The sequence below is a fragment of the Triticum aestivum genome, chromosome 6D (genome assembly GCF_018294505.1).
Source record: "Triticum aestivum cultivar Chinese Spring chromosome 6D, IWGSC CS RefSeq v2.1, whole genome shotgun sequence".
Lineage (NCBI taxonomy): Eukaryota > Viridiplantae > Streptophyta > Magnoliopsida > Poales > Poaceae > Triticum > Triticum aestivum.
The window spans coordinates 431,507,672-431,514,223 of NC_057811.1; the positions used below are offsets into that span (position 1 = coordinate 431,507,672).

The 6,552-nt window shown below is 45.8% G+C and overlaps 1 long non-coding RNA gene across 1 annotated transcript; it reads left to right on the forward strand.

The window, feature by feature from the left end:
* The first annotated feature begins 2,208 nt into the window (after positions 1 to 2,208).
* Positions 2,209 to 4,874, forward strand: LOC123145611 (uncharacterized). Its single transcript, XR_006472343.1, has 5 exons — positions 2,209 to 2,466; positions 2,582 to 2,821; positions 3,216 to 3,565; positions 3,689 to 3,972; positions 4,099 to 4,874. It is a non-coding gene; the product is annotated as an uncharacterized lncRNA (long non-coding RNA).
* Positions 4,875 to 6,552: the final 1,678 nt, after the last annotated feature.

The following is a 6,552-nucleotide window of genomic DNA, read 5'->3' on the forward strand; positions in this document are numbered from 1 at the left end:
GGTCGGCCCCCTAGATGCATCTAGAGGGGGGCGGCCAGGAGGGGGAGGCTTGCCCCCCAAGCAAGGTGGGAGGCGCCCCCTCCCCTAGGGTTTCCAACCCTAGGCGCCTTGGGCCCTTGGGGGGCGCACCAGCCCACTAGGGGGCTGGTTCCCTCCCATATTCGGCCCATTAAGTCCCCCGGGGCAGGTGGTCCCACCCAGTGGACCCCCGGACACCTTTCGGTGGTCCCGGTACAATACCGATAACCCCCAAAACCATTCCGGCGACTGAAACTGGACTTCCCATATATAAATCTTCACCTCCGGACCATTCTAGAACTCCTTGTGACGTCTGGGATCTCATCCGGGACTCCGAACAACCTTCCGTAACCACATACAATTTCCCATAACAACTCTAGCATCACCAAACCTTAAGTGTGTAGACCCTACGGGTTCGGGAACCATGCAGACATGACCGAGACATCTCTCCGGCCAATAACCAACAGCGGGATCTGGATACCCATGTTGGCTCCCACATGTTCCACGATGATCTCATCGGATGAACCATGATGTCGGGGATTCAATTAATCCCGTATACAATTCCCTTTGTCTATCGGTATGTTACTTGCGCGAGATTCGATCGTCGGTATCCCCATACCTCGTTCAATCTCGTTATCGACAATTCTCTTTACTCATTCCGTAACGCATGATCCCGTGGCTAACTCCTTAGTCACATTGAGCTCATTATGATGATGCATTACCGAGTGGGCCCAGAGATACCTCTCCGTCATACGGAGTGACAAATCCCAGTCTCGATCCGTGCCAACCCAACAGACACTTTCGGAGATACCTGTAGTGCACCTTTATAGCCACCCAGTTACGTTGTGACATTTGATACACCCAAAGCATTCCTACGGTATCCGGGAGTTGCACAATCTCATGGTCTAAGGAAATGATACTTGACATTAGAAAATATCTTAGCAAACGAACTACACGATCTTGTGCTATGCTTAGGATTGGGTCTTGTCCATCACATCATTCTCCTAATGATGTGATCCCGTTATCAACGACATCCAATGTCCATGGTCAGGAAACCACAACCATCTATTGATCAACGAGCTAGTCAACTAGAGGCTTACTAGGGACATGTTGTAGTCTATGTATTCACACATGTATTACGGTTTCTGGTTAATACAATTATAGAATGAACAGTAGACAATTATCATGAACAAGGAAATATAATAATAACTATTTTATTATTCCCTCTAGGGCATATTTCCAACAATATACTCAAGAGAAATATGTTGCACATGAGTGCTATGAACATTAACCAAACAATATAAACACATGGGGGAGCTTCGTGTGTCGCACGGTGCAATTCCCTCCTGATTTACTTTCTTCTTCTTTATGGGGTTTCAGCCGATTATCCTAAAAAATAGTTTTCGATTACTTAGATTGATTTTAACAATATAAATTTTATAGGAATTTTAAAAATAATGACAAATACAAATAAACTTTTGTATTTTGTAAAAATGGGCACAAAATTTAAAAGATTCATGAATTTAAGAATCACTCATGAAAATTTGAAAAATGTTCTCAAATTGAATAAAAATATTCTCATAATTTTAAAATGTACGTGCATTTATAGAAATCATAATTTCACAAATAATGCTTAAATACTTCATAAAAAAGTTCCGAAAAATATTTATAAAATTACAACAAAAATATATATGTCAAGAATAAAACCAAAATAAAAACCCCAAAAGACCCGAAAGAAAACCACTGAATTGAAGATACCAAAAAAATACGCCATAGAAAAATCGACACCTGGACCGGTCCATGTGCATTTACCTGACACTTTGTTGCATGTTTTTAGAACACACTTTTGTTGCAATGAGAGACTTTTTTTTGGAATAGGAGGACGCCCAAAGGAGAGAAGTGAACGTATTTGGGCCTTAAAACATCTTACAAAACCTATGCACCATGCTGAAAGATTTTAAAGAGGGATATGAGTGGAAGCGGCAATTCGGTGCCCGAGCGCATATGCTCCCGAAATCGCTGGCGTCAATTCCTGGCTCGGGATCCGAGAAAAGCGGGCTGACACATGTGAAAGAAATCGTGGAAACAGAGGAATACGCCGATATACAGGGCGGAACAGTTGTGCTACGGTGGGCCCAGGCCGTATCGGTGGGACGGCGGGGTCGGGTGGGCTTTCTGGTCCGTGGACCAGATCGTTAGGAACGAAACCGAGCCCTGGATCAGATAGGACGCACGTCACGTTAGGGAAGAGACGGGCGAAGCGGCGGCCCCGAACGAGCTGGTTCTTTCTGAAACCCTCGTCATGCGGCCGATTCGCCCAACCCAGGGCTATCTCTTTTTTGATCTTCCACTTTGAAGGCCATTTGCGGCGGCGCCCATTGTCCCCCCGGCGAGGAAGGAAAAAATGGAAGATTCTGGCCTAGAGTTCCTTCTAGATGCCATTTACAGGTTAGTTGATGCAGATCCGCAATGTTCTTTCTTATAATCTGAGATCTGCCATTTTTCTGTGAAAGATAGTTGACGACGGGCCATGTCGTTGTCCGTTCTGCCGGCCGGCTTTCAGGTTTTCGTTGCGGGAGGAGTTCGCCGACAACCTAAGCACCCAGATCCGGTTCCCCTTGCCTTGTTGCCGCAGAACGAGGAGGACCTGGGCATCCCAGCGGACTCAAATGCAAATTCTAGTTGTGGCCAACAGCTCGGCGGCGAGAGCCGTGGCGGACAGCGCGGAGACGTTCGTCGGCGGAAAGATGCTTCTGCGACAAGCTCTACCCAGTCAACTGACAGAGTGAACCTTGACAAAAAGGTGAGAATCAGCGCCCTGCCTTTTTGCCTTTCTGTGCTTGATACGAGTGCAGGAATGGTAGGAAAAAAAGTTCAGTCCTAACAATTAGCGCAAATATAAATTGAAATATCTGTTCCTGAACCATTTTGCATCTGAATATTATTTGAACAGAAAAGTAAGCAGTACAGTAGAAGTGGTCACTTTTGGGTCCGGTCTGGTGGCGCACTGCCCAGCCTTAGTCTGTATTTTCCAATTTGTACAAGCTCAAGTCAGTACACAGTATATTATTAAGCTAATGCATGATCTTTGGGGACGTGGTCACATCTGACACTACATTAGCACATACAGGACAAACCTGTATGATATGCAATTTGCGTTGTTTGTGGGTGTTAACACTTAGCGGTCATTTCCACAGCATAATCCTTTATACACGAAGAAGGGCGAGTTCCAGGCTGAGTATTACAAGGTTGTCAATCACATGTTAACTGAAGATGAATTTGAGACTGCGTGGGCTATGCTATTAGATAAGTATGATTTGTGAAGCACCCGTACATGACCAAGATATATGAAATCAGGAAGAAATGGGCAAAGCCATATTTCAAGGGGGTTTTCTGTGCCAAGATGACGAGCACGCAACGCAGCGAGAGCGCCAATAACATGATGAAGACATACATGCCAGCCCAATGCATGCATTTGTTAAGCAGATATGAGGGTGCAACTTGATCGGGAGCGTGAGAGAGCTACGACGAGAAGAGGACAATGATTGTAAGACAAATTTTGAATTGTTGGTGCATAATTTCTTTATGAACTGTACTGGTGTCATGTATACTAGTTTTATAGTTAGGTAATTAACATTTCATGAGAACGGCTAACACCAAAACATTTCAGGGTCGGGCAGTTCGGAGGAAAAATTTGACTGTAGAGCGACATGCAAGTAAAAATTACACAAGAGCTATGTTTGAGGAGTTTGGTCGGCTACTGATTGAAGGAACATCTTACAATGTTACCGAGGTGGAGAAGATGGAGAAGTATATTACAACACACAACAATGCGTCAAGAAGAGAGAAGTGGAGCAGGGTTGAGTACTCACGGTCAGTGATGACCGGTCCGAGTTTACATGCGAGTGTGGACAATTCGAGCACACTGGAATGTTGTGCAGCCATGTTTTGCGGGTAAGAACTTGTTCACTAGTACGATACATGCATAGTAAGATGTTTTCCTACATGAAAAGAAGCTGCTAGATCCGACTCGTACCCCTAGGAAGATACTTGATTGATCACAAAATTCTGCTGGGACAGGTCATGAACATACTTCTTCTGGAGGAGATCCCGGTGAAGCTTATTGCGAATTGCTGGACCAGGGAGGGACATACTCCCCTTGGACCTGGTTCAACATCAGAAGGATAATTCAGTGAAATTGTCATTCACATGCAGACACTCAACACTTACCTGAAAGCTATGCAGGTCGTGCGGACGGGCAACGCGAGTGCCGAAGCATTTGAACACACGATGAGCGCACCATTGGCAGCGAAGAGGGATGGTTTAGGTTTTTAAGACCATAATGAGAGACTCGAACTGGGTAGATTGGTTTACTATGTTGGTGCTGATAATGGTAACCAAGATAACAATGATGGAATGCCCTTCAAGGCCTAGCGCCTCCTGATAAGCAACAAGAGGTCGGCAGGCCAACAAATGGCAGCGAAAAGGCGGCTTATGAGGGTCTGAGCAAGTGGAGAAGATTCTTTAGCATATGTCTTTGAGAGGGACATAAGCGCACTACCTGCCTGGACAGAGACGATGCTCCGAAGAAACCAGGGAAGCCTGGCAAATGCAAAAACTGTGGCATGGAAGGAAACCGCTGGATGACATGCACAATGCCGCTTGGAGTTGCTGAAAATGAGTTGCAGAAATATGAAATCTACTATTTAAAATGTTGGTTATCGAGGATTTTCTAGTGTGTTCAAGTAAGCATTTGCTCCACGCTTGTTCCTCTTGTGGTTAGAGACATGACAGCTGTATAACAAAAACAGAATTCATTGGTCACACATGATATTCATTAATTTCTGATAGGCAAATGCATTGTCCTAGAGGAAACATGCTTAGAGGTTGACTGGTTGAGGGTGCCACCCTTCAGTACAAACGCCCCTGCCAGGGGATGATAATACAAACTAGAGTACGTGGTGGAGTTTTTTTTTGCAAGCTAATTGGACGAACCCAAGTAAATTGCCAGAACAAAAGAACAAGAACATTATGGCCCCGCTTGGCATCGGTGTATTTTTATACACCTATATTTTTTTAAAGGTGTATAATATCGGCCACACTTGATTGATTTTTGCATGGAAAAGAAAACGACGGATCGAGATCCGTATATATTATAGTGGTATGGCGCTGTGAAACACCAATCCAATGAGGGCCTAAGCATGCTGCTAACAGAACAGCTATGATTGCTAGTGCTTGGGACCCTGATGTAGCGGCGACGGCGGCTGCCGGCCTTAATCACATGGTTGACCAGCTCATGCTGCGACGACGGTGGTGCCTGGATCTGGAGATGGTTTGGTTGAGGATGTATCTGCACTGGACCGTTGCCCTGCTGAGCCTGATGTGGATTTTGAGCACCAAGCATCTGCGCGGGGTGGTGACCCACGGCCTGCTACACAGCACGCGCAACCTGCCGAGGAGAGAGCCTCCTGAAGTAAGCCTGCTGGAAGTCAAAGAAATGGCAAGGCTGCGACATAAAAGGATTCAGCAGAGACATTGTTCAGTAAGAAGATGAGATTGGTGGTGCGGCATAAAGCATGAACTGAAAAAAAACACAAATCTGCTTACATCATATCGCAGCACTTGTAGAAACAATGACCAGAGCTTTCTTTGGTCCTGGCAACGTTAGTCTCCAATTAATCACCACAAAATGGACATGGCATTAGAGGAAGAAGAAAGTCTGTTGGGGCCGTGAGTGAGGAAGTAGAAGAAGCAGACGTGGCGGGGATGTCAAAGGAGATAGCGAGGCGCCGATGGTGAAAATTTTCTGCGTAGGGTTTGGCGCGCCGGTGAGCTTTGGAGGTCCACTTATGAGGCGCTGGTCTGGTTGGCGTCAGTTACAGCGGTGGACAGAGGACGGCTCAGACCAGCACGGAAACATAGCCGAGCCGTCACATTTAATGCATCACGTGTCTAGGCTATTTTATTTGATATACGCTACAGAAATACAACAATGTGCACGGATCTACACGTGAACGTCTGGTTTTGATTTCAGAAGCACATGAGCCCGGGCTCAGAAACGAATATCCAGATATGAGTCTCATACCCAATAAGTGAGAACCTAAAATCATGCGAGGACCCACCCCTAGCAAGGTCACATGTACGGTGTCTACTATGCTATCATATCGTTGAGAAAAACGAACATGGGTATGAAAGAGTGTATCTATGAGAACAACTGCGCAAAGCATACTTGACACTAACGCGATCATGGGCAGCCCGGCCCAAAAAAAAACCAAAACCAGGCCATGCTTCTTTCACAGCTCAAAAGAGAGCTCGGGAAGGGCTCAGGCTTCAGTATTCCAGATTTCCTGACTGGGCTTACATGCATGCACACTAAACGCAACATTTTGTTCGGGCTTTTCAAGCCGGGCCCGACCCAACATATGTTCATATTTACTTACCTTCACCGCCGCACCACGCAAGTGGGCTAATGCAGTGGACAATAACATGACTGCTTAGAGCCCTCGATCCACGGGACCAAAAAATGGGGGACTC